The sequence below is a fragment of the Castor canadensis genome, chromosome 3, assembly GCF_047511655.1.
Source record: "Castor canadensis chromosome 3, mCasCan1.hap1v2, whole genome shotgun sequence".
Taxonomy (NCBI): Eukaryota; Metazoa; Chordata; class Mammalia; order Rodentia; family Castoridae; genus Castor; species Castor canadensis.
The window spans coordinates 91,118,114-91,140,167 of NC_133388.1; the positions used below are offsets into that span (position 1 = coordinate 91,118,114).

The 22,054-nt window shown below is 64.1% G+C and overlaps 7 non-coding genes across 7 annotated transcripts; all 7 read left to right on the top strand.

Moving 5' to 3' along the window:
* Trnay-gua (transfer RNA tyrosine (anticodon GUA)) lies at window positions 1-94 on the top strand. The gene is made up of 2 exons: window positions 1-37; window positions 59-94. It is a non-coding gene; the product is annotated as a tRNA-Tyr (tRNA).
* Window positions 95-3,206: 3,112 nt separating this feature from the next.
* Window positions 3,207-3,300, top strand: Trnay-gua (transfer RNA tyrosine (anticodon GUA)). The gene is made up of 2 exons: window positions 3,207-3,243; window positions 3,265-3,300. It is a non-coding gene; the product is annotated as a tRNA-Tyr (tRNA).
* A 3,066-nt stretch (window positions 3,301-6,366) lies between these two features.
* Window positions 6,367-6,460, top strand: Trnay-gua (transfer RNA tyrosine (anticodon GUA)). Its single transcript has 2 exons — window positions 6,367-6,403; window positions 6,425-6,460. It is a non-coding gene; the product is annotated as a tRNA-Tyr (tRNA).
* Window positions 6,461-9,526: 3,066 nt separating this feature from the next.
* Trnay-gua (transfer RNA tyrosine (anticodon GUA)) lies at window positions 9,527-9,620 on the top strand. The gene is made up of 2 exons: window positions 9,527-9,563; window positions 9,585-9,620. It is a non-coding gene; the product is annotated as a tRNA-Tyr (tRNA).
* A 3,111-nt stretch (window positions 9,621-12,731) lies between these two features.
* On the top strand, window positions 12,732-12,825 carry Trnay-gua (transfer RNA tyrosine (anticodon GUA)). Its single transcript has 2 exons — window positions 12,732-12,768; window positions 12,790-12,825. It is a non-coding gene; the product is annotated as a tRNA-Tyr (tRNA).
* A 3,080-nt stretch (window positions 12,826-15,905) lies between these two features.
* Window positions 15,906-15,999, top strand: Trnay-gua (transfer RNA tyrosine (anticodon GUA)). The gene is made up of 2 exons: window positions 15,906-15,942; window positions 15,964-15,999. It is a non-coding gene; the product is annotated as a tRNA-Tyr (tRNA).
* A 3,107-nt stretch (window positions 16,000-19,106) lies between these two features.
* On the top strand, window positions 19,107-19,200 carry Trnay-gua (transfer RNA tyrosine (anticodon GUA)). Its single transcript has 2 exons — window positions 19,107-19,143; window positions 19,165-19,200. It is a non-coding gene; the product is annotated as a tRNA-Tyr (tRNA).
* The last annotated feature ends 2,854 nt before the right edge of the window (window positions 19,201-22,054 follow it).

Genomic DNA, 22,054 nt, shown 5'->3' on the forward strand with positions numbered 1-22,054 from the left:
CCTTCGATAGCTCAGCTGGTAGAGCGGAGGACTGTAGACTGCACACACAGCCCTGGACATCCTTAGGTCGCTGGTTCGATTCCGGCTCGAAGGACGTGCCTGACGCTTTTGCCCGCACCTCCAGGCGCGCCTCGTGCGCGGCTCCTGTGGCCTCAGGGCCGCGTCTCCACGCTCACCGGCTGAGTCCACAAAGCCTTTCCGGACTGGACAGTCCACCGAACCACCTAGCCACGCGTGGTCCCCTCCCAGCCTCAGGGCCCCCCACCGACCGCACACCCTTCAGCGCTGCAGCGCTCCCCTTCCCTTCGCTCCTGCCGCCCGACAAGCGCCACTCAATGGCACCGAGCTCCTCCACTTTTACCCACGGAGAACCACAGTGCTCTCAGAGGGCTGGCAAAATACCTCTGCTCTCCAGGCTTCCCCTCCTGCTGCACTACAGGCCTGAGGCCTCACCTTGTCAGAGCAGCCCAAGCGTTCTTTGCCTGGCAAGGCACACACTCCCTGTTGAGCTCACTTTGGGGGTGGGGGGGAGGGGCTAGACCCTCACATTCCTCCCATTTCTCTCAATCTGTCTCTGTCTCTGTCCCTGTCTCTGGCTCTCTCTGTCTCTCTGTCTCTGGCTCTGTCTCTCTCTCTGGCTCTGGCTCTCTCTCTCTCCTTGTGTGTCCGTCTCTCTGGGTGTGTATCTCTGTATCTTTGGCCTTGTGCCCCTCCAAGCCTCTTAACCTGCATGCCTCTTGCTCTCTCCTTCTCTCTCCCTGTTTCTCTGTCTCTGTGTGTCCTGTGGCCCTCACTGTCACTCTGTGTCTCTCTCCATTCCTTTCCCCCACTCTGTCTCTCTTTCTCATCAGCTCCTCCTCCTCTATCCATGTCCCTCTCTCTACCTGCTTTGGACTGTGTCCCATGGAGAGAAAGGAATGGCCTGTGTCCCATGTGGAGAGGAGGGCCGGGGCTCATCCTCGTTGTGTTTCATCCCATCCTGGAGCAGATGGAGCACCCCTGGCAGGAGTGCGGGTTGACCTTCAGGCTCTGGACAGGGCTGTGCCCGTCCCGTCCACGTGCCCTGTGCCTCGCCTTTGCCGAGGCTCACATCCATTCTTGGGGCTGCAGGCCCTCTGGCTGGGCGGGCTGTGGCTGACAATCACACCTAGCACTCGGGTACATGGTGGCCATTGCACCTGCGTGCCCCGGCCCCCCACCTCCGAGTCCCTCCTCCCACCTTCGCACTGCTCCTTGGGTGCTTGTGGTGATGGGGAGAGGCAGAGACGCGCTCGGGGAAGAGGACATTTGAGCCAACACCGTGGGGCCTGCTGCCTCAAAGGCAGCAGCCTACCTAGGGTTGCAGAGTGGGGTGAGGTCAGGAGTGGGGGCTAGAGAGGTGAGGGGATTGTGTTCTGGCTCCTCCTTGCCATGCCGCTGACCTGGTGCTTGTGAGCAGCTTGGTGTCTTCTGGTCAAAGTTGGAAGTGGAACGCAGGGTGGAAGCCTGCCGAGGAGGTCCAGGGAGAAAGCCTGAAGGCGGAAATGGGCCGGGATTTCAGGAACCAGCGCGCGGCTGGTACTCACCTCCATGCCAACCGAACCGAGTCCATGGCGTGGTGTGGGTGTGCAAAGAGCTCTTGGGCTGTGTGCTCTGAGAGCAACCCTGGGAACCCTGTCCAGGTACCTGAAGGAAAAGGGAAACCCATGCCACAGAGGACTCTAAAGGAAACTGCAGGAAGCTAAGGTCTGTGAGGAGCCTGGGAAGCAGGGCAGAGAGAGAGAGAGAGAGAGTGTGTGTGTGTGTGTGTGTGTGTGTGTGTGTGTGTGTGTGTGTGTGTGTGTGTTTCTACTTCCCACCTCTGGCCCTCACCCCCTCCCTTCCCCTGCACCCATCAGCTCCCACCGGGTGGGTAGGAGTCCCTCATGCGCCTCCCTCTCCTCTCATGGGGGCTCCTACCGGACCACCCGTCCCCATCTGGCCCCATCCCCACATACCCCGAAGCAAATAGCAAATCCGGCATCCCACTGCTGAAGGGAAAGGGGCCGAGTTGGAGACCATGCAATTTCCCCAGTCTAGACAGAGGCTCCGCCTCCAGGCAAGGAGACCCCAGAAGGTACTGGCACCATGAACTCACCCCCAGGGAAGCTGGACATAAGGAAGGATGTTGGACATCCTTTACGGGGTGGGAGGGGCCCTCTGGGTGAGGGGCGCGGGGCAAACGCCGCTGTGCCCACCAGCGAAACAGTCATGGAACACTGGGTGTCTGGGCCAAGGGTCTGGCGGGGACCACTTTGCCTCCGGGGAAGGCCACTTTGGGAAGCTGGACTCTCTGTGGCAATTCAGGGCGCCCCGTGGGGAATGATTCCGGGTCCGCGTGCAGATGCGGGGGGGGAGGAGGGGGAAGGGGGGGAGGGAGTAGGTGGGGGGGAGCGGGGAGGGGTGAGGGAGGAGGAGGTGGGTAAGGGGGAGGTGGGGGGGGCGGCGGCCAAGCCCCTCGAAGCTGGTAGGACCTGGGCACCTCCTCCTAGGCGCCTGGGCAGGCCCTGGGGAGCGCCTAGCCTCCTCAGCTGGGCTCTGGTGGTCCCTGGCCCTCCTGTGGGCCATTTCCTGGTCTCGGCAGGCTGGCTTGTGGGGAGGTGGGCGGGCCGCGTCGCGAGGAGGGGGCGCCTGAGGGCTGGAGGCCCGCGGCGCCCGCTGGGGAGTGCGGGTCTGGGGGGCCGGGTGGCGGCCACTTGGCGGGCGCTGGTGGCTTGGCATCCTCCTAGCCCGTGCCCGTTCCGGTTCTAGGCCTTTGATCCTGTCTGCCCTCCGTCCCCCTCCCACCCGCCCCCTCCTCCCCACCCCCCAGCCCCACACCCCGGCCCCCACCTCCAGTCCCCGCCGCCCCAAACCAGCCCTCCCCTCATGACACACCCCTGTCCCGCCATGCGGCCAGCGAAGGCCGTGGGCACCGGGCACCCGTGCAACCGGGAAGGCAGCGGGGCCCAGCTGCCTAAGGGACACTCTGAGGACGGGCCGCCACCATGCCCCGGAGGACCTGCTCCGCCCCGGGAAGGCCAAAAGGCACCAGACGCGCGGTGGCGCGCGTGGAGCCGGGCAGGGCTCTCTTCTCTTCCCTGGCGGCTTTCCAAGCCACCCAAGGCGCGCGGGGCCTGTGGTCTTGCAGTGGCTTGGCCTCCCTCAATTGGCACAAAGGGACGTGACCCAGCCCTGGCAGCACGCACCCTTCGATAGCTCAGCTGGTAGAGCGGAGGACTGTAGACTGCACACACAGCCCTGGACATCCTTAGGTCGCTGGTTCGATTCCGGCTCGAAGGACGTGCCTGACGCTTTTGCCCGCGGCTCCTGTGGCCTCAGGGCCGCGTCTCCACGCTCACCGGCTGAGTCCACAAAGCCTTTCCGGACTGGACAGTCCACCGAACCACCTAGCCACGCGTGGTCCCCTCCCAGCCTCAGGGCCCCCCACCGACCGCACACCCTTCAGCGCTGCAGCGCTCCCCTTCCCTTCGCTCCTGCCGCCCGACAAGCGCCACTCAATGGCACCGAGCTCCTCCACTTTTACCCACGGAGAACCACAGTGCTCTCAGAGGGCTGGCAAAATACCTCTGCTCTCCAGGCTTCCCCTCCTGCTGCACTACAGGCCTGAGGCCTCACCTTGTCAGAGCAGCCCAAGCGTTCTTTGCCTGGTAAGGCACACACTCCCTGTTGAGCTCACTTTGGGGGTGGGGGGGGGGGGCTAGACCCTCACATTCCTCCCATTTCTCTCAATCTGTCTCTGTCTCTGTCCCTGTCTCTGGCTCTCTCTGTCTCTCTGTCTCTGGCTCTGTCTCTCTCTCTGGCTCTGGCTCTCTCTCTCTCCTTGTGTGTCCGTCTCTCTGGGTGTGTATCTCTGTATCTTTGGCCTTGTGCCCCTCCAAGCCTCTTAACCTGCATGCCTCTTGCTCTCTCCTTCTCTCTCCCTGTTTCTCTGTCTCTGTGTGTCCTGTGGCCCTCACTGTCACTCTGTGTCTCTCTCCATCCCTCTCCCCCACTCTGTCTCTCTTTCTCATCAGCTCCTCCTCCTCTATCCATGTCCCTCTCTCTACCTGCTTTGGACTGTGTCCCATGGAGAGAAAGGAATGGCCTGTGTCCCATGTGGAGAGGAGGGCCGGGGCTCATCCTCGTTGTGTTTCATCCCATCCTGGAGCAGATGGAGCACCCCTGGCAGGAGTGCGGGTTGACCTTCAGGCTCTGGACAGGGCTGTGCCCGTCCCGTCCACGTGCCCTGTGCCTCGCCTTTGCCGAGGCTCACATCCATTCTTGGGGCTGCAGGCCCTCTGGCTGGGCGGGCTGTGGCTGACAATCACACCTAGCACTCGGGTACATGGTGGCCATTGCACCTGCGTGCCCCGGCCCCCCACCTCCGAGTCCCTCCTCCCACCTTCGCACTGCTCCTTGGGTGCTTGTGGTGATGGGGAGAGGCAGAGACGCGCTCGGGGAAGAGGACATTTGAGCCAACACCGTGGGGCCTGCTGCCTCAAAGGCAGCAGCCTACCTAGGGTTGCAGAGTGGGGTGAGGTCAGGAGTGGGGGCTAGAGAGGTGAGGGGATTGTGTTCTGGCTCCTCCTCGCCATGCCGCTGACCTGGTGCTTGTGAGCAGCTTGGTGTCTTCTGGTCAAAGTTGGAAGTGGAACGCAGGGTGGAAGCCTGCCGAGGAGGTCCAGGGAGAAAGCCTGAAGGCGGAAATGGGCCGGGATTTCAGGAACCAGCGCGCGGCTGGTACTCACCTCCATGCCAACCGAACCGAGTCCATGGCGTGGTGTGGGTGTGCAAAGAGCTCTTGGGCTGTGTGCTCTGAGAGCAACCCTGGGAACCCTGTCCAGGTACCTGAAGGAAAAGGGAAACCCATGCCACAGAGGACTCTAAAGGAAACTGCAGGAAGCTAAGGTCTGTGAGGAGCCTGGGAAGCAGGGCAGAGAGTGTGTGTGTGTGTGTGTGTGTGTGTGTGTGTGTGTGTGTGTGTGTTTCTACTTCCCACCTCTGGCCCTCACCCCCTCCCTTCCCCTGCACCCATCAGCTCCCACCGGGTGGGTAGGAGTCCCTCATGCGCCTCCCTCTCCTCTCATGGGGGCTCTTACCGGACCACCCGTCCCCATCTGGCCCCATCCCCACATACCCCGAAGCAAATAGCAAATCCGGCATCCCACTGCTGAAGGGAAAGGGGCCGAGTTGGAGACCATGCAATTTCCCCAGTCTAGACAGAGGCTCCGCCTCCAGGCAAGGAGACCCCAGAAGGTACTGGCACCATGAACTCACCCCCAGGGAAGCTGGACATAAGGAAGGATGTTGGACATCCTTTACGGGGTGGGAGGGGCCCTCTGGGTGAGGGGCGCGGGGCAAACGCCGCTGTGCCCACCAGCGAAACAGTCATGGAACACTGGGTGTCTGGGCCAAGGGTCTGGCGGGGACCACTTTGCCTCCGGGGAAGGCCACTTTGGGAAGCTGGACTCTCTGTGGCAATTCAGGGCGCCCCGTGGGGAATGATTCCGGGTCCGCGTGCAGATGCGGGGGGGAGGAGGGGGAAGGGGGGGAGGGAGTAGGTGGGGGGGAGCGGGGAGGGGTGAGGGAGGAGGAGGTGGGTAAGGGGGAGGTGGGGGGGGCGGCGGCCAAGCCCCTCGAAGCTGGTAGGACCTGGGCACCTCCTCCTAGGCGCCTGGGCAGGCCCTGGGGAGCGCCTAGCCTCCTCAGCTGGGCTCTGGTGGTCCCTGGCCCTCCTGTGGGCCATTTCCTGGTCTCGGCAGGCTGGCTTGTGGGGAGGTGGGCGGGCCGCGTCGCGAGGAGGGGGCGCCTGAGGGCTGGAGGCCCGCGGCGCCCGCTGGGGAGTGCGGGTCTGGGGGGCCGGGTGGCGGCCACTTGGCGGGCGCTGGTGGCTTGGCATCCTCCTAGCCCGTGCCCGTTCCGGTTCTAGGCCTTTGATCCTGTCTGCCCTCCGTCCCCCTCCCACCCGCCCCCTCCTCCCCACCCCCCAGCCCCACCCCCCGGCCCCCACCTCCAGTCCCCGCCGCCCCAAACCAGCCCTCCCCTCATGACACACCCCTGTCCCGCCATGCGGCCAGCGAAGGCCGTGGGCACCGGGCACCCGTGCAACCGGGAAGGCAGCGGGGCCCAGCTGCCTAAGGGACACTCTGAGGACGGGCCGCCACCATGCCCCGGAGGACCTGCTCCGCCCCGGGAAGGCCAAAAGGCACCAGACGCGCGGTGGCGCGCGTGGAGCCGGGCAGGGCTCTCTTCTCTTCCCTGGCGGCTTTCCAAGCCACCCAAGGCGCGCGGGGCCTGTGGTCTTGCAGTGGCTTGGCCTCCCTCAATTGGCACAAAGGGACGTGACCCAGCCCTGGCAGCACGCACCCTTCGATAGCTCAGCTGGTAGAGCGGAGGACTGTAGACTGCACACACAGCCCTGGACATCCTTAGGTCGCTGGTTCGATTCCGGCTCGAAGGACGTGCCTGACGCTTTTGCCCGCGGCTCCTGTGGCCTCAGGGCCGCGTCTCCACGCTCACCGGCTGAGTCCACAAAGCCTTTCCGGACTGGACAGTCCACCGAACCACCTAGCCACGCGTGGTCCCCTCCCAGCCTCAGGGCCCCCCACCGACCGCACACCCTTCAGCGCTGCAGCGCTCCCCTTCCCTTCGCTCCTGCCGCCCGACAAGCGCCACTCAATGGCACCGAGCTCCTCCACTTTTACCCACGGAGAACCACAGTGCTCTCAGAGGGCTGGCAAAATACCTCTGCTCTCCAGGCTTCCCCTCCTGCTGCACTACAGGCCTGAGGCCTCACCTTGTCAGAGCAGCCCAAGCGTTCTTTGCCTGGCAAGGCACACACTCCCTGTTGAGCTCACTTTGGGGGTGGGGGGGGGGGCTAGACCCTCACATTCCTCCCATTTCTCTCAATCTGTCTCTGTCTCTGTCCCTGTCTCTGGCTCTCTCTGTCTCTCTGTCTCTGGCTCTGTCTCTCTCTCTGGCTCTGGCTCTCTCTCTCTCCTTGTGTGTCCGTCTCTCTGGGTGTGTATCTCTGTATCTTTGGCCTTGTGCCCCTCCAAGCCTCTTAACCTGCATGCCTCTTGCTCTCTCCTTCTCTCTCCCTGTTTCTCTGTCTCTGTGTGTCCTGTGGCCCTCACTGTCACTCTGTGTCTCTCTCCATCCCTCTCCCCCACTCTGTCTCTCTTTCTCATCAGCTCCTCCTCCTCTATCCATGTCCCTCTCTCTACCTGCTTTGGACTGTGTCCCATGGAGAGAAAGGAATGGCCTGTGTCCCATGTGGAGAGGAGGGCCGGGGCTCATCCTCGTTGTGTTTCATCCCATCCTGGAGCAGATGGAGCACCCCTGGCAGGAGTGCGGGTTGACCTTCAGGCTCTGGACAGGGCTGTGCCCGTCCCGTCCACGTGCCCTGTGCCTCGCCTTTGCCGAGGCTCACATCCATTCTTGGGGCTGCAGGCCCTCTGGCTGGGCGGGCTGTGGCTGACAATCACACCTAGCACTCGGGTACATGGTGGCCATTGCACCTGCGTGCCCCGGCCCCCCACCTCCGAGTCCCTCCTCCCACCTTCGCACTGCTCCTTGGGTGCTTGTGGTGATGGGGAGAGGCAGAGACGCGCTCGGGGAAGAGGACATTTGAGCCAACACCGTGGGGCCTGCTGCCTCAAAGGCAGCAGCCTACCTAGGGTTGCAGAGTGGGGTGAGGTCAGGAGTGGGGGCTAGAGAGGTGAGGGGATTGTGTTCTGGCTCCTCCTCGCCATGCCGCTGACCTGGTGCTTGTGAGCAGCTTGGTGTCTTCTGGTCAAAGTTGGAAGTGGAACGCAGGGTGGAAGCCTGCCGAGGAGGTCCAGGGAGAAAGCCTGAAGGCGGAAATGGGCCGGGATTTCAGGAACCAGCGCGCGGCTGGTACTCACCTCCATGCCAACCGAACCGAGTCCATGGCGTGGTGTGGGTGTGCAAAGAGCTCTTGGGCTGTGTGCTCTGAGAGCAACCCTGGGAACCCTGTCCAGGTACCTGAAGGAAAAGGGAAACCCATGCCACAGAGGACTCTAAAGGAAACTGCAGGAAGCTAAGGTCTGTGAGGAGCCTGGGAAGCAGGGCAGAGAGTGTGTGTGTGTGTGTGTGTGTGTGTGTGTGTGTGTGTGTGTGTGTGTTTCTACTTCCCACCTCTGGCCCTCACCCCCTCCCTTCCCCTGCACCCATCAGCTCCCACCGGGTGGGTAGGAGTCCCTCATGCGCCTCCCTCTCCTCTCATGGGGGCTCTTACCGGACCACCCGTCCCCATCTGGCCCCATCCCCACATACCCCGAAGCAAATAGCAAATCCGGCATCCCACTGCTGAAGGGAAAGGGGCCGAGTTGGAGACCATGCAATTTCCCCAGTCTAGACAGAGGCTCCGCCTCCAGGCAAGGAGACCCCAGAAGGTACTGGCACCATGAACTCACCCCCAGGGAAGCTGGACATAAGGAAGGATGTTGGACATCCTTTACGGGGTGGGAGGGGCCCTCTGGGTGAGGGGCGCGGGGCAAACGCCGCTGTGCCCACCAGCGAAACAGTCATGGAACACTGGGTGTCTGGGCCAAGGGTCTGGCGGGGACCACTTTGCCTCCGGGGAAGGCCACTTTGGGAAGCTGGACTCTCTGTGGCAATTCAGGGCGCCCCGTGGGGAATGATTCCGGGTCCGCGTGCAGATGCGGGGGGAGGAGGGGGAAGGGGGGGAGGGAGTAGGTGGGGGGGAGCGGGGAGGGGTGAGGGAGGAGGAGGTGGGTAAGGGGGAGGTGGGGGGGGCGGCGGCCAAGCCCCTCGAAGCTGGTAGGACCTGGGCACCTCCTCCTAGGCGCCTGGGCAGGCCCTGGGGAGCGCCTAGCCTCCTCAGCTGGGCTCTGGTGGTCCCTGGCCCTCCTGTGGGCCATTTCCTGGTCTCGGCAGGCTGGCTTGTGGGGAGGTGGGCGGGCCGCGTCGCGAGGAGGGGGCGCCTGAGGGCTGGAGGCCCGCGGCGCCCGCTGGGGAGTGCGGGTCTGGGGGGCCGGGTGGCGGCCACTTGGCGGGCGCTGGTGGCTTGGCATCCTCCTAGCCCGTGCCCGTTCCGGTTCTAGGCCTTTGATCCTGTCTGCCCTCCGTCCCCCTCCCACCCGCCCCCTCCTCCCCACCCCCCAGCCCCACCCCCCGGCCCCCACCTCCAGTCCCCGCCGCCCCAAACCAGCCCTCCCCTCATGACACACCCCTGTCCCGCCATGCGGCCAGCGAAGGCCGTGGGCACCGGGCACCCGTGCAACCGGGAAGGCAGCGGGGCCCAGCTGCCTAAGGGACACTCTGAGGACGGGCCGCCACCATGCCCCGGAGGACCTGCTCCGCCCCGGGAAGGCCAAAAGGCACCAGACGCGCGGTGGCGCGCGTGGAGCCGGGCAGGGCTCTCTTCTCTTCCCTGGCGGCTTTCCAAGCCACCCAAGGCGCGCGGGGCCTGTGGTCTTGCAGTGGCTTGGCCTCCCTCAATTGGCACAAAGGGACGTGACCCAGCCCTGGCAGCACGCACCCTTCGATAGCTCAGCTGGTAGAGCGGAGGACTGTAGACTGCACACACAGCCCTGGACATCCTTAGGTCGCTGGTTCGATTCCGGCTCGAAGGACGTGCCTGACGCTTTTGCCCGCACCTCCAGGCGCGCCTCGTGCGCGGCTCCTGTGGCCTCAGGGCCGCGTCTCCACGCTCACCGGCTGAGTCCACAAAGCCTTTCCGGACTGGACAGTCCACCGAACCACCTAGCCACGCGTGGTCCCCTCCCAGCCTCAGGGCCCCCCACCGACCGCACACCCTTCAGCGCTGCAGCGCTCCCCTTCCCTTCGCTCCTGCCGCCCGACAAGCGCCACTCAATGGCACCGAGCTCCTCCACTTTTACCCACGGAGAACCACAGTGCTCTCAGAGGGCTGGCAAAATACCTCTGCTCTCCAGGCTTCCCCTCCTGCTGCACTACAGGCCTGAGGCCTCACCTTGTCAGAGCAGCCCAAGCGTTCTTTGCCTGGCAAGGCACACACTCCCTGTTGAGCTCACTTTGGGGGTGGGGGGGAGGGGCTAGACCCTCACATTCCTCCCATTTCTCTCAATCTGTCTCTGTCTCTGTCCCTGTCTCTGGCTCTCTCTGTCTCTCTGTCTCTGGCTCTGTCTCTCTCTCTGGCTCTGGCTCTCTCTCTCTCCTTGTGTGTCCGTCTCTCTGGGTGTGTATCTCTGTATCTTTGGCCTTGTGCCCCTCCAAGCCTCTTAACCTGCATGCCTCTTGCTCTCTCCTTCTCTCTCCCTGTTTCTCTGTCTCTGTGTGTCCTGTGGCCCTCACTGTCACTCTGTGTCTCTCTCCATTCCTTTCCCCCACTCTGTCTCTCTTTCTCATCAGCTCCTCCTCCTCTATCCATGTCCCTCTCTCTACCTGCTTTGGACTGTGTCCCATGGAGAGAAAGGAATGGCCTGTGTCCCATGTGGAGAGGAGGGCCGGGGCTCATCCTCGTTGTGTTTCATCCCATCCTGGAGCAGATGGAGCACCCCTGGCAGGAGTGCGGGTTGACCTTCAGGCTCTGGACAGGGCTGTGCCCGTCCCGTCCACGTGCCCTGTGCCTCGCCTTTGCCGAGGCTCACATCCATTCTTGGGGCTGCAGGCCCTCTGGCTGGGCGGGCTGTGGCTGACAATCACACCTAGCACTCGGGTACATGGTGGCCATTGCACCTGCGTGCCCCGGCCCCCCACCTCCGAGTCCCTCCTCCCACCTTCGCACTGCTCCTTGGGTGCTTGTGGTGATGGGGAGAGGCAGAGACGCGCTCGGGGAAGAGGACATTTGAGCCAACACCGTGGGGCCTGCTGCCTCAAAGGCAGCAGCCTACCTAGGGTTGCAGAGTGGGGTGAGGTCAGGAGTGGGGGCTAGAGAGGTGAGGGGATTGTGTTCTGGCTCCTCCTTGCCATGCCGCTGACCTGGTGCTTGTGAGCAGCTTGGTGTCTTCTGGTCAAAGTTGGAAGTGGAACGCAGGGTGGAAGCCTGCCGAGGAGGTCCAGGGAGAAAGCCTGAAGGCGGAAATGGGCCGGGATTTCAGGAACCAGCGCGCGGCTGGTACTCACCTCCATGCCAACCGAACCGAGTCCATGGCGTGGTGTGGGTGTGCAAAGAGCTCTTGGGCTGTGTGCTCTGAGAGCAACCCTGGGAACCCTGTCCAGGTACCTGAAGGAAAAGGGAAACCCATGCCACAGAGGACTCTAAAGGAAACTGCAGGAAGCTAAGGTCTGTGAGGAGCCTGGGAAGCAGGGCAGAGAGAGAGAGAGAGAGTGTGTGTGTGTGTGTGTGTGTGTGTGTGTGTGTGTGTGTGTGTGTGTGTGTGTGTTTCTACTTCCCACCTCTGGCCCTCACCCCCTCCCTTCCCCTGCACCCATCAGCTCCCACCGGGTGGGTAGGAGTCCCTCATGCGCCTCCCTCTCCTCTCATGGGGGCTCCTACCGGACCACCCGTCCCCATCTGGCCCCATCCCCACATACCCCGAAGCAAATAGCAAATCCGGCATCCCACTGCTGAAGGGAAAGGGGCCGAGTTGGAGACCATGCAATTTCCCCAGTCTAGACAGAGGCTCCGCCTCCAGGCAAGGAGACCCCAGAAGGTACTGGCACCATGAACTCACCCCCAGGGAAGCTGGACATAAGGAAGGATGTTGGACATCCTTTACGGGGTGGGAGGGGCCCTCTGGGTGAGGGGCGCGGGGCAAACGCCGCTGTGCCCACCAGCGAAACAGTCATGGAACACTGGGTGTCTGGGCCAAGGGTCTGGCGGGGACCACTTTGCCTCCGGGGAAGGCCACTTTGGGAAGCTGGACTCTCTGTGGCAATTCAGGGCGCCCCGTGGGGAATGATTCCGGGTCCGCGTGCAGATGCGGGGGGGAGGAGGGGGAAGGGGGGGAGGGAGTAGGTGGGGGGGAGCGGGGAGGGGTGAGGGAGGAGGAGGTGGGTAAGGGGGAGGTGGGGGGGGCGGCGGCCAAGCCCCTCGAAGCTGGTAGGACCTGGGCACCTCCTCCTAGGCGCCTGGGCAGGCCCTGGGGAGCGCCTAGCCTCCTCAGCTGGGCTCTGGTGGTCCCTGGCCCTCCTGTGGGCCATTTCCTGGTCTCGGCAGGCTGGCTTGTGGGGAGGTGGGCGGGCCGCGTCGCGAGGAGGGGGCGCCTGAGGGCTGGAGGCCCGCGGCGCCCGCTGGGGAGTGCGGGTCTGGGGGGCCGGGTGGCGGCCACTTGGCGGGCGCTGGTGGCTTGGCATCCTCCTAGCCCGTGCCCGTTCCGGTTCTAGGCCTTTGATCCTGTCTGCCCTCCGTCCCCCTCCCACCCGCCCCCTCCTCCCCACCCCCCAGCCCCACCCCCCGGCCCCCACCTCCAGTCCCCGCCGCCCCAAACCAGCCCTCCCCTCATGACACACCCCTGTCCCGCCATGCGGCCAGCGAAGGCCGTGGGCACCGGGCACCCGTGCAACCGGGAAGGCAGCGGGGCCCAGCTGCCTAAGGGACACTCTGAGGACGGGCCGCCACCATGCCCCGGAGGACCTGCTCCGCCCCGGGAAGGCCAAAAGGCACCAGACGCGCGGTGGCGCGCGTGGAGCCGGGCAGGGCTCTCTTCTCTTCCCTGGCGGCTTTCCAAGCCACCCAAGGCGCGCGGGGCCTGTGGTCTTGCAGTGGCTTGGCCTCCCTCAATTGGCACAAAGGGACGTGACCCAGCCCTGGCAGCACGCACCCTTCGATAGCTCAGCTGGTAGAGCGGAGGACTGTAGACTGCACACACAGCCCTGGACATCCTTAGGTCGCTGGTTCGATTCCGGCTCGAAGGACGTGCCTGACGCTTTTGCCCGCGCCTCGTGCGCGGCTCCTGTGGCCTCAGGGCCGCGTCTCCACGCTCACCGGCTGAGTCCACAAAGCCTTTCCGGACTGGACAGTCCACCGAACCACCTAGCCACGCGTGGTCCCCTCCCAGCCTCAGGGCCCCCCACCGACCGCACACCCTTCAGCGCTGCAGCGCTCCCCTTCCCTTCGCTCCTGCCGCCCGACAAGCGCCACTCAATGGCACCGAGCTCCTCCACTTTTACCCACGGAGAACCACAGTGCTCTCAGAGGGCTGGCAAAATACCTCTGCTCTCCAGGCTTCCCCTCCTGCTGCACTACAGGCCTGAGGCCTCACCTTGTCAGAGCAGCCCAAGCGTTCTTTGCCTGGCAAGGCACACACTCCCTGTTGAGCTCACTTTGGGGGTGGGGGGGGGGGCTAGACCCTCACATTCCTCCCATTTCTCTCAATCTGTCTCTGTCTCTGTCCCTGTCTCTGGCTCTCTCTGTCTCTCTGTCTCTGGCTCTGTCTCTCTCTCTGGCTCTGGCTCTCTCTCTCTCCTTGTGTGTCCGTCTCTCTGGGTGTGTATCTCTGTATCTTTGGCCTTGTGCCCCTCCAAGCCTCTTAACCTGCATGCCTCTTGCTCTCTCCTTCTCTCTCCCTGTTTCTCTGTCTCTGTGTGTCCTGTGGCCCTCACTGTCACTCTGTGTCTCTCTCCATCCCTCTCCCCCACTCTGTCTCTCTTTCTCATCAGCTCCTCCTCCTCTATCCATGTCCCTCTCTCTACCTGCTTTGGACTGTGTCCCATGGAGAGAAAGGAATGGCCTGTGTCCCATGTGGAGAGGAGGGCCGGGGCTCATCCTCGTTGTGTTTCATCCCATCCTGGAGCAGATGGAGCACCCCTGGCAGGAGTGCGGGTTGACCTTCAGGCTCTGGACAGGGCTGTGCCCGTCCCGTCCACGTGCCCTGTGCCTCGCCTTTGCCGAGGCTCACATCCATTCTTGGGGCTGCAGGCCCTCTGGCTGGGCGGGCTGTGGCTGACAATCACACCTAGCACTCGGGTACATGGTGGCCATTGCACCTGCGTGCCCCGGCCCCCCACCTCCGAGTCCCTCCTCCCACCTTCGCACTGCTCCTTGGGTGCTTGTGGTGATGGGGAGAGGCAGAGACGCGCTCGGGGAAGAGGACATTTGAGCCAACACCGTGGGGCCTGCTGCCTCAAAGGCAGCAGCCTACCTAGGGTTGCAGAGTGGGGTGAGGTCAGGAGTGGGGGCTAGAGAGGTGAGGGGATTGTGTTCTGGCTCCTCCTCGCCATGCCGCTGACCTGGTGCTTGTGAGCAGCTTGGTGTCTTCTGGTCAAAGTTGGAAGTGGAACGCAGGGTGGAAGCCTGCCGAGGAGGTCCAGGGAGAAAGCCTGAAGGCGGAAATGGGCCGGGATTTCAGGAACCAGCGCGCGGCTGGTACTCACCTCCATGCCAACCGAACCGAGTCCATGGCGTGGTGTGGGTGTGCAAAGAGCTCTTGGGCTGTGTGCTCTGAGAGCAACCCTGGGAACCCTGTCCAGGTACCTGAAGGAAAAGGGAAACCCATGCCACAGAGGACTCTAAAGGAAACTGCAGGAAGCTAAGGTCTGTGAGGAGCCTGGGAAGCAGGGCAGAGAGTGTGTGTGTGTGTGTGTGTGTGTGTGTGTGTGTGTGTGTGTGTGTGTGTGTTCTACTTCCCACCTCTGGCCCTCACCCCCTCCCTTCCCCTGCACCCATCAGCTCCCACCGGGTGGGTAGGAGTCCCTCATGCGCCTCCCTCTCCTCTCATGGGGGCTCTTACCGGACCACCCGTCCCCATCTGGCCCCATCCCCACATACCCCGAAGCAAATAGCAAATCCGGCATCCCACTGCTGAAGGGAAAGGGGCCGAGTTGGAGACCATGCAATTTCCCCAGTCTAGACAGAGGCTCCGCCTCCAGGCAAGGAGACCCCAGAAGGTACTGGCACCATGAACTCACCCCCAGGGAAGCTGGACATAAGGAAGGATGTTGGACATCCTTTACGGGGTGGGAGGGGCCCTCTGGGTGAGGGGCGCGGGGCAAACGCCGCTGTGCCCACCAGCGAAACAGTCATGGAACACTGGGTGTCTGGGCCAAGGGTCTGGCGGGGACCACTTTGCCTCCGGGGAAGGCCACTTTGGGAAGCTGGACTCTCTGTGGCAATTCAGGGCGCCCCGTGGGGAATGATTCCGGGTCCGCGTGCAGATGCGGGGGGAGGAGGGGGAAGGGGGGGAGGGAGTAGGTGGGGGGGAGCGGGGAGGGGTGAGGGAGGAGGAGGTGGGTAAGGGGGAGGTGGGGGGGGCGGCGGCCAAGCCCCTCGAAGCTGGTAGGACCTGGGCACCTCCTCCTAGGCGCCTGGGCAGGCCCTGGGGAGCGCCTAGCCTCCTCAGCTGGGCTCTGGTGGTCCCTGGCCCTCCTGTGGGCCATTTCCTGGTCTCGGCAGGCTGGCTTGTGGGGAGGTGGGCGGGCCGCGTCGCGAGGAGGGGGCGCCTGAGGGCTGGAGGCCCGCGGCGCCCGCTGGGGAGTGCGGGTCTGGGGGGCCGGGTGGCGGCCACTTGGCGGGCGCTGGTGGCTTGGCATCCTCCTAGCCCGTGCCCGTTCCGGTTCTAGGCCTTTGATCCTGTCTGCCCTCCGTCCCCCTCCCACCCGCCCCCTCCTCCCCACCCCCCAGCCCCACCCCCCGGCCCCCACCTCCAGTCCCCGCCGCCCCAAACCAGCCCTCCCCTCATGACACACCCCTGTCCCGCCATGCGGCCAGCGAAGGCCGTGGGCACCGGGCACCCGTGCAACCGGGAAGGCAGCGGGGCCCAGCTGCCTAAGGGACACTCTGAGGACGGGCCGCCACCATGCCCCGGAGGACCTGCTCCGCCCCGGGAAGGCCAAAAGGCACCAGACGCGCGGTGGCGCGCGTGGAGCCGGGCAGGGCTCTCTTCTCTTCCCTGGCGGCTTTCCAAGCCACCCAAGGCGCGCGGGGCCTGTGGTCTTGCAGTGGCTTGGCCTCCCTCAATTGGCACAAAGGGACGTGACCCAGCCCTGGCAGCACGCACCCTTCGATAGCTCAGCTGGTAGAGCGGAGGACTGTAGACTGCACACACAGCCCTGGACATCCTTAGGTCGCTGGTTCGATTCCGGCTCGAAGGACGTGCCTGACGCTTTTGCCCGCACCTCCAGGCGCGCCTCGTGCGCGGCTCCTGTGGCCTCAGGGCCGCGTCTCCACGCTCACCGGCTGAGTCCACAAAGCCTTTCCGGACTGGACAGTCCACCGAACCACCTAGCCACGCGTGGTCCCCTCCCAGCCTCAGGGCCCCCCACCGACCGCACACCCTTCAGCGCTGCAGCGCTCCCCTTCCCTTCGCTCCTGCCGCCCGACAAGCGCCACTCAATGGCACCGAGCTCCTCCACTTTTACCCACGGAGAACCACAGTGCTCTCAGAGGGCTGGCAAAATACCTCTGCTCTCCAGGCTTCCCCTCCTGCTGCACTACAGGCCTGAGGCCTCACCTTGTCAGAGCAGCCCAAGCGTTCTTTGCCTGGCAAGGCACACACTCCCTGTTGAGCTCACTTTGGGGGTGGGGGGGAGGGGCTAGACCCTCACATTCCTCCCATTTCTCTCAATCTGTCTCTGTCTCTGTCCCTGTCTCTGGCTCTCTCTGTCTCTCTGTCTCTGGCTCTGTCTCTCTCTCTGGCTCTGGCTCTCTCTCTCTCCTTGTGTGTCCGTCTCTCTGGGTGTGTATCTCTGTATCTTTGGCCTTGTGCCCCTCCAAGCCTCTTAACCTGCATGCCTCTTGCTCTCTCCTTCTCTCTCCCTGTTTCTCTGTCTCTGTGTGTCCTGTGGCCCTCACTGTCACTCTGTGTCTCTCTCCATTCCTTTCCCCCACTCTGTCTCTCTTTCTCATCAGCTCCTCCTCCTCTATCCATGTCCCTCTCTCTACCTGCTTTGGACTGTGTCCCATGGAGAGAAAGGAATGGCCTGTGTCCCATGTGGAGAGGAGGGCCGGGGCTCATCCTCGTTGTGTTTCATCCCATCCTGGAGCAGATGGAGCACCCCTGGCAGGAGTGCGGGTTGACCTTCAGGCTCTGGACAGGGCTGTGCCCGTCCCGTCCACGTGCCCTGTGCCTCGCCTTTGCCGAGGCTCACATCCATTCTTGGGGCTGCAGGCCCTCTGGCTGGGCGGGCTGTGGCTGACAATCACACCTAGCACTCGGGTACATGGTGGCCATTGCACCTGCGTGCCCCGGCCCCCCACCTCCGAGTCCCTCCTCCCACCTTCGCACTGCTCCTTGGGTGCTTGTGGTGATGGGGAGAGGCAGAGACGCGCTCGGGGAAGAGGACATTTGAGCCAACACCGTGGGGCCTGCTGCCTCAAAGGCAGCAGCCTACCTAGGGTTGCAGAGTGGGGTGAGGTCAGGAGTGGGGGCTAGAGAGGTGAGGGGATTGTGTTCTGGCTCCTCCTTGCCATGCCGCTGACCTGGTGCTTGTGAGCAGCTTGGTGTCTTCTGGTCAAAGTTGGAAGTGGAACGCAGGGTGGAAGCCTGCCGAGGAGGTCCAGGGAGAAAGCCTGAAGGCGGAAATGGGCCGGGATTTCAGGAACCAGCGCGCGGCTGGTACTCACCTCCATGCCAACCGAACCGAGTCCATGGCGTGGTGTGGGTGTGCAAAGAGCTCTTGGGCTGTGTGCTCTGAGAGCAACCCTGGGAACCCTGTCCAGGTACCTGAAGGAAAAGGGAAACCCATGCCACAGAGGACTCTAAAGGAAACTGCAGGAAGCTAAGGTCTGTGAGGAGCCTGGGAAGCAGGGCAGAGAGAGAGAGAGAGAGTGTGTGTGTGTGTGTGTGTGTGTGTGTGTGTGTGTGTGTGTGTGTGTGTGTTTCTACTTCCCACCTCTGGCCCTCACCCCCTCCCTTCCCCTGCACCCATCAGCTCCCACCGGGTGGGTAGGAGTCCCTCATGCGCCTCCCTCTCCTCTCATGGGGGCTCCTACCGGACCACCCGTCCCCATCTGGCCCCATCCCCACATACCCCGAAGCAAATAGCAAATCCGGCATCCCACTGCTGAAGGGAAAGGGGCCGAGTTGGAGACCATGCAATTTCCCCAGTCTAGACAGAGGCTCCGCCTCCAGGCAAGGAGACCCCAGAAGGTACTGGCACCATGAACTCACCCCCAGGGAAGCTGGACATAAGGAAGGATGTTGGACATCCTTTACGGGGTGGGAGGGGCCCTCTGGGTGAGGGGCGCGGGGCAAACGCCGCTGTGCCCACCAGCGAAACAGTCATGGAACACTGGGTGTCTGGGCCAAGGGTCTGGCGGGGACCACTTTGCCTCCGGGGAAGGCCACTTTGGGAAGCTGGACTCTCTGTGGCAATTCAGGGCGCCCCGTGGGGAATGATTCCGGGTCCGCGTGCAGATGCGGGGGGGAGGAGGGGGAAGGGGGGGAGGGAGTAGGTGGGGGGGAGCGGGGAGGGGTGAGGGAGGAGGAGGTGGGTAAGGGGGAGGTGGGGGGGGCGGCGGCCAAGCCCCTCGAAGCTGGTAGGACCTGGGCACCTCCTCCTAGGCGCCTGGGCAGGCCCTGGGGAGCGCCTAGCCTCCTCAGCTGGGCTCTGGTGGTCCCTGGCCCTCCTGTGGGCCATTTCCTGGTCTCGGCAGGCTGGCTTGTGGGGAGGTGGGCGGGCCGCGTCGCGAGGAGGGGGCGCCTGAGGGCTGGAGGCCCGCGGCGCCCGCTGGGGAGTGCGGGTCTGGGGGGCCGGGTGGCGGCCACTTGGCGGGCGCTGGTGGCTTGGCATCCTCCTAGCCCGTGCCCGTTCCGGTTCTAGGCCTTTGATCCTGTCTGCCCTCCGTCCCCCTCCCACCCGCCCCCTCCTCCCCACCCCCCAGCCCCACCCCCCGGCCCCCACCTCCAGTCCCCGCCGCCCCAAACCAGCCCTCCCCTCATGACACACCCCTGTCCCGCCATGCGGCCAGCGAAGGCCGTGGGCACCGGGCACCCGTGCAACCGGGAAGGCAGCGGGGCCCAGCTGCCTAAGGGACACTCTGAGGACGGGCCGCCACCATGCCCCGGAGGACCTGCTCCGCCCCGGGAAGGCCAAAAGGCACCAGACGCGCGGTGGCGCGCGTGGAGCCGGGCAGGGCTCTCTTCTCTTCCCTGGCGGCTTTCCAAGCCACCCAAGGCGCGCGGGGCCTGTGGTCTTGCAGTGGCTTGGCCTCCCTCAATTGGCACAAAGGGACGTGACCCAGCCCTGGCAGCACGCACCCTTCGATAGCTCAGCTGGTAGAGCGGAGGACTGTAGACTGCACACACAGCCCTGGACATCCTTAGGTCGCTGGTTCGATTCCGGCTCGAAGGACGTGCCTGACGCTTTTGCCCGCGCCTCGTGCGCGGCTCCTGTGGCCTCAGGGCCGCGTCTCCACGCTCACCGGCTGAGTCCACAAAGCCTTTCCGGACTGGACAGTCCACCGAACCACCTAGCCACGCGTGGTCCCCTCCCAGCCTCAGGGCCCCCCACCGACCGCACACCCTTCAGCGCTGCAGCGCTCCCCTTCCCTTCGCTCCTGCCGCCCGACAAGCGCCACTCAATGGCACCGAGCTCCTCCACTTTTACCCACGGAGAACCACAGTGCTCTCAGAGGGCTGGCAAAATACCTCTGCTCTCCAGGCTTCCCCTCCTGCTGCACTACAGGCCTGAGGCCTCACCTTGTCAGAGCAGCCCAAGCGTTCTTTGCCTGGCAAGGCACACACTCCCTGTTGAGCTCACTTTGGGGGTGGGGGGGAGGGGCTAGACCCTCACATTCCTCCCATTTCTCTCAATCTGTCTCTGTCTCTGTCCCTGTCTCTGGCTCTCTCTGTCTCTCTGTCTCTGGCTCTGTCTCTCTCTCTGGCTCTGGCTCTCTCTCTCTCCTTGTGTGTCCGTCTCTCTGGGTGTGTATCTCTGTATCTTTGGCCTTGTGCCCCTCCAAGCCTCTTAACCTGCATGCCTCTTGCTCTCTCCTTCTCTCTCCCTGTTTCTCTGTCTCTGTGTGTCCTGTGGCCCTCACTGTCACTCTGTGTCTCTCTCCATCCCTCTCCCCCACTCTGTCTCTCTTTCTCATCAGCTCCTCCTCCTCTATCCATGTCCCTCTCTCTACCTGCTTTGGACTGTGTCCCATGGAGAGAAAGGAATGGCCTGTGTCCCATGTGGAGAGGAGGGCCGGGGCTCATCCTCCTTGTGTTTCATCCCATCCTGGAGCAGATGGAGCACCCCTGGCAGGAGTGCGGGTTGACCTTCAGGCTCTGGACAGGGCTGTGCCCGTCCCGTCCACGTGCCCTGTGCCTCGCCTTTGCCGAGGCTCACATCCATTCTTGGGGCTGCAGGCCCTCTGGCTGGGCGGGCTGTGGCTGACAATCACACCTAGCACTCGGGTACATGGTGGCCATTGCACCTGCGTGCCCCGGCCCCCCACCTCCGAGTCCCTCCTCCCACCTTCGCACTGCTCCTTGGGTGCTTGTGGTGATGGGGAGAGGCAGAGACGCGCTCGGGGAAGAGGACATTTGAGCCAACACCGTGGGGCCTGCTGCCTCAAAGGCAGCAGCCTACCTAGGGTTGCAGAGTGGGGTGAGGTCAGGAGTGGGGGCTAGAGAGGTGAGGGGATTGTGTTCTGGCTCCTCCTCGCCATGCCGCTGACCTGGTGCTTGTGAGCAGCTTGGTGTCTTCTGGTCAAAGTTGGAAGTGGAACGCAGGGTGGAAGCCTGCCGAGGAGGTCCAGGGAGAAAGCCTGAAGGCGGAAATGGGCCGGGATTTCAGGAACCAGCGCGCGGCTGGTACTCACCTCCATGCCAACCGAACCGAGTCCATGGCGTGGTGTGGGTGTGCAAAGAGCTCTTGGGCTGTGTGCTCTGAGAGCAACCCTGGGAACCCTGTCCAGGTACCTGAAGGAAAAGGGAAACCCATGCCACAGAGGACTCTAAAGGAAACTGCAGGAAGCTAAGGTCTGTGAGGAGCCTGGGAAGCAGGGCAGAGAGTGTGTGTGTGTGTGTGTGTGTGTGTGTGTGTGTGTGTGTGTGTGTGTGTGTTTCTACTTCCCACCTCTGGCCCTCACCCCCTCCCTTCCCCTGCACCCATCAGCTCCCACCGGGTGGGTAGGAGTCCCTCATGCGCCTCCCTCTCCTCTCATGGGGGCTCCTACCGGACCACCCGTCCCCATCTGGCCCCATCCCCACATACCCCGAAGCAAATAGCAAATCCGGCATCCCACTGCTGAAGGGAAAGGGGCCGAGTTGGAGACCATGCAATTTCCCCAGTCTAGACAGAGGCTCCGCCTCCAGGCAAGGAGACCCCAGAAGGTACTGGCACCATGAACTCACCCCCAGGGAAGCTGGACATAAGGAAGGATGTTGGACATCCTTTACGGGGTGGGAGGGGCCCTCTGGGTGAGGGGCGCGGGGCAAACGCCGCTGTGCCCACCAGCGAAACAGTCATGGAACACTGGGTGTCTGGGCCAAGGGTCTGGCGGGGACCACTTTGCCTCCGGGGAAGGCCACTTTGGGAAGCTGGACTCTCTGTGGCAATTCAGGGCGCCCCGTGGGGAATGATTCCGGGTCCGCGTGCAGATGCGGGGGGAGGAGGGGGAAGGGGGGGAGGGAGTAGGTGGGGGGGAGCGGGGAGGGGTGAGGGAGGAGGAGGTGGGTAAGGGGGAGGTGGGGGGGGCGGCGGCCAAGCCCCTCGAAGCTGGTAGGACCTGGGCACCTCCTCCTAGGCGCCTGGGCAGGCCCTGGGGAGCGCCTAGCCTCCTCAGCTGGGCTCTGGTGGTCCCTGGCCCTCCTGTGGGCCATTTCCTGGTCTCGGCAGGCTGGCTTGTGGGGAGGTGGGCGGGCCGCGTCGCGAGGAGGGGGCGCCTGAGGGCTGGAGGCCCGCGGCGCCCGCTGGGGAGTGCGGGTCTGGGGGGCCGGGTGGCGGCCACTTGGCGGGCGCTGGTGGCTTGGCATCCTCCTAGCCCGTGCCCGTTCCGGTTCTAGGCCTTTGATCCTGTCTGCCCTCCGTCCCCCTCCCACCCGCCCCCTCCTCCCCACCCCCCAGCCCCACCCCCCGGCCCCCACCTCCAGTCCCCGCCGCCCCAAACCAGCCCTCCCCTCATGACACACCCCTGTCCCGCCATGCGGCCAGCGAAGGCCGTGGGCACCGGGCACCCGTGCAACCGGGAAGGCAGCGGGGCCCAGCTGCCTAA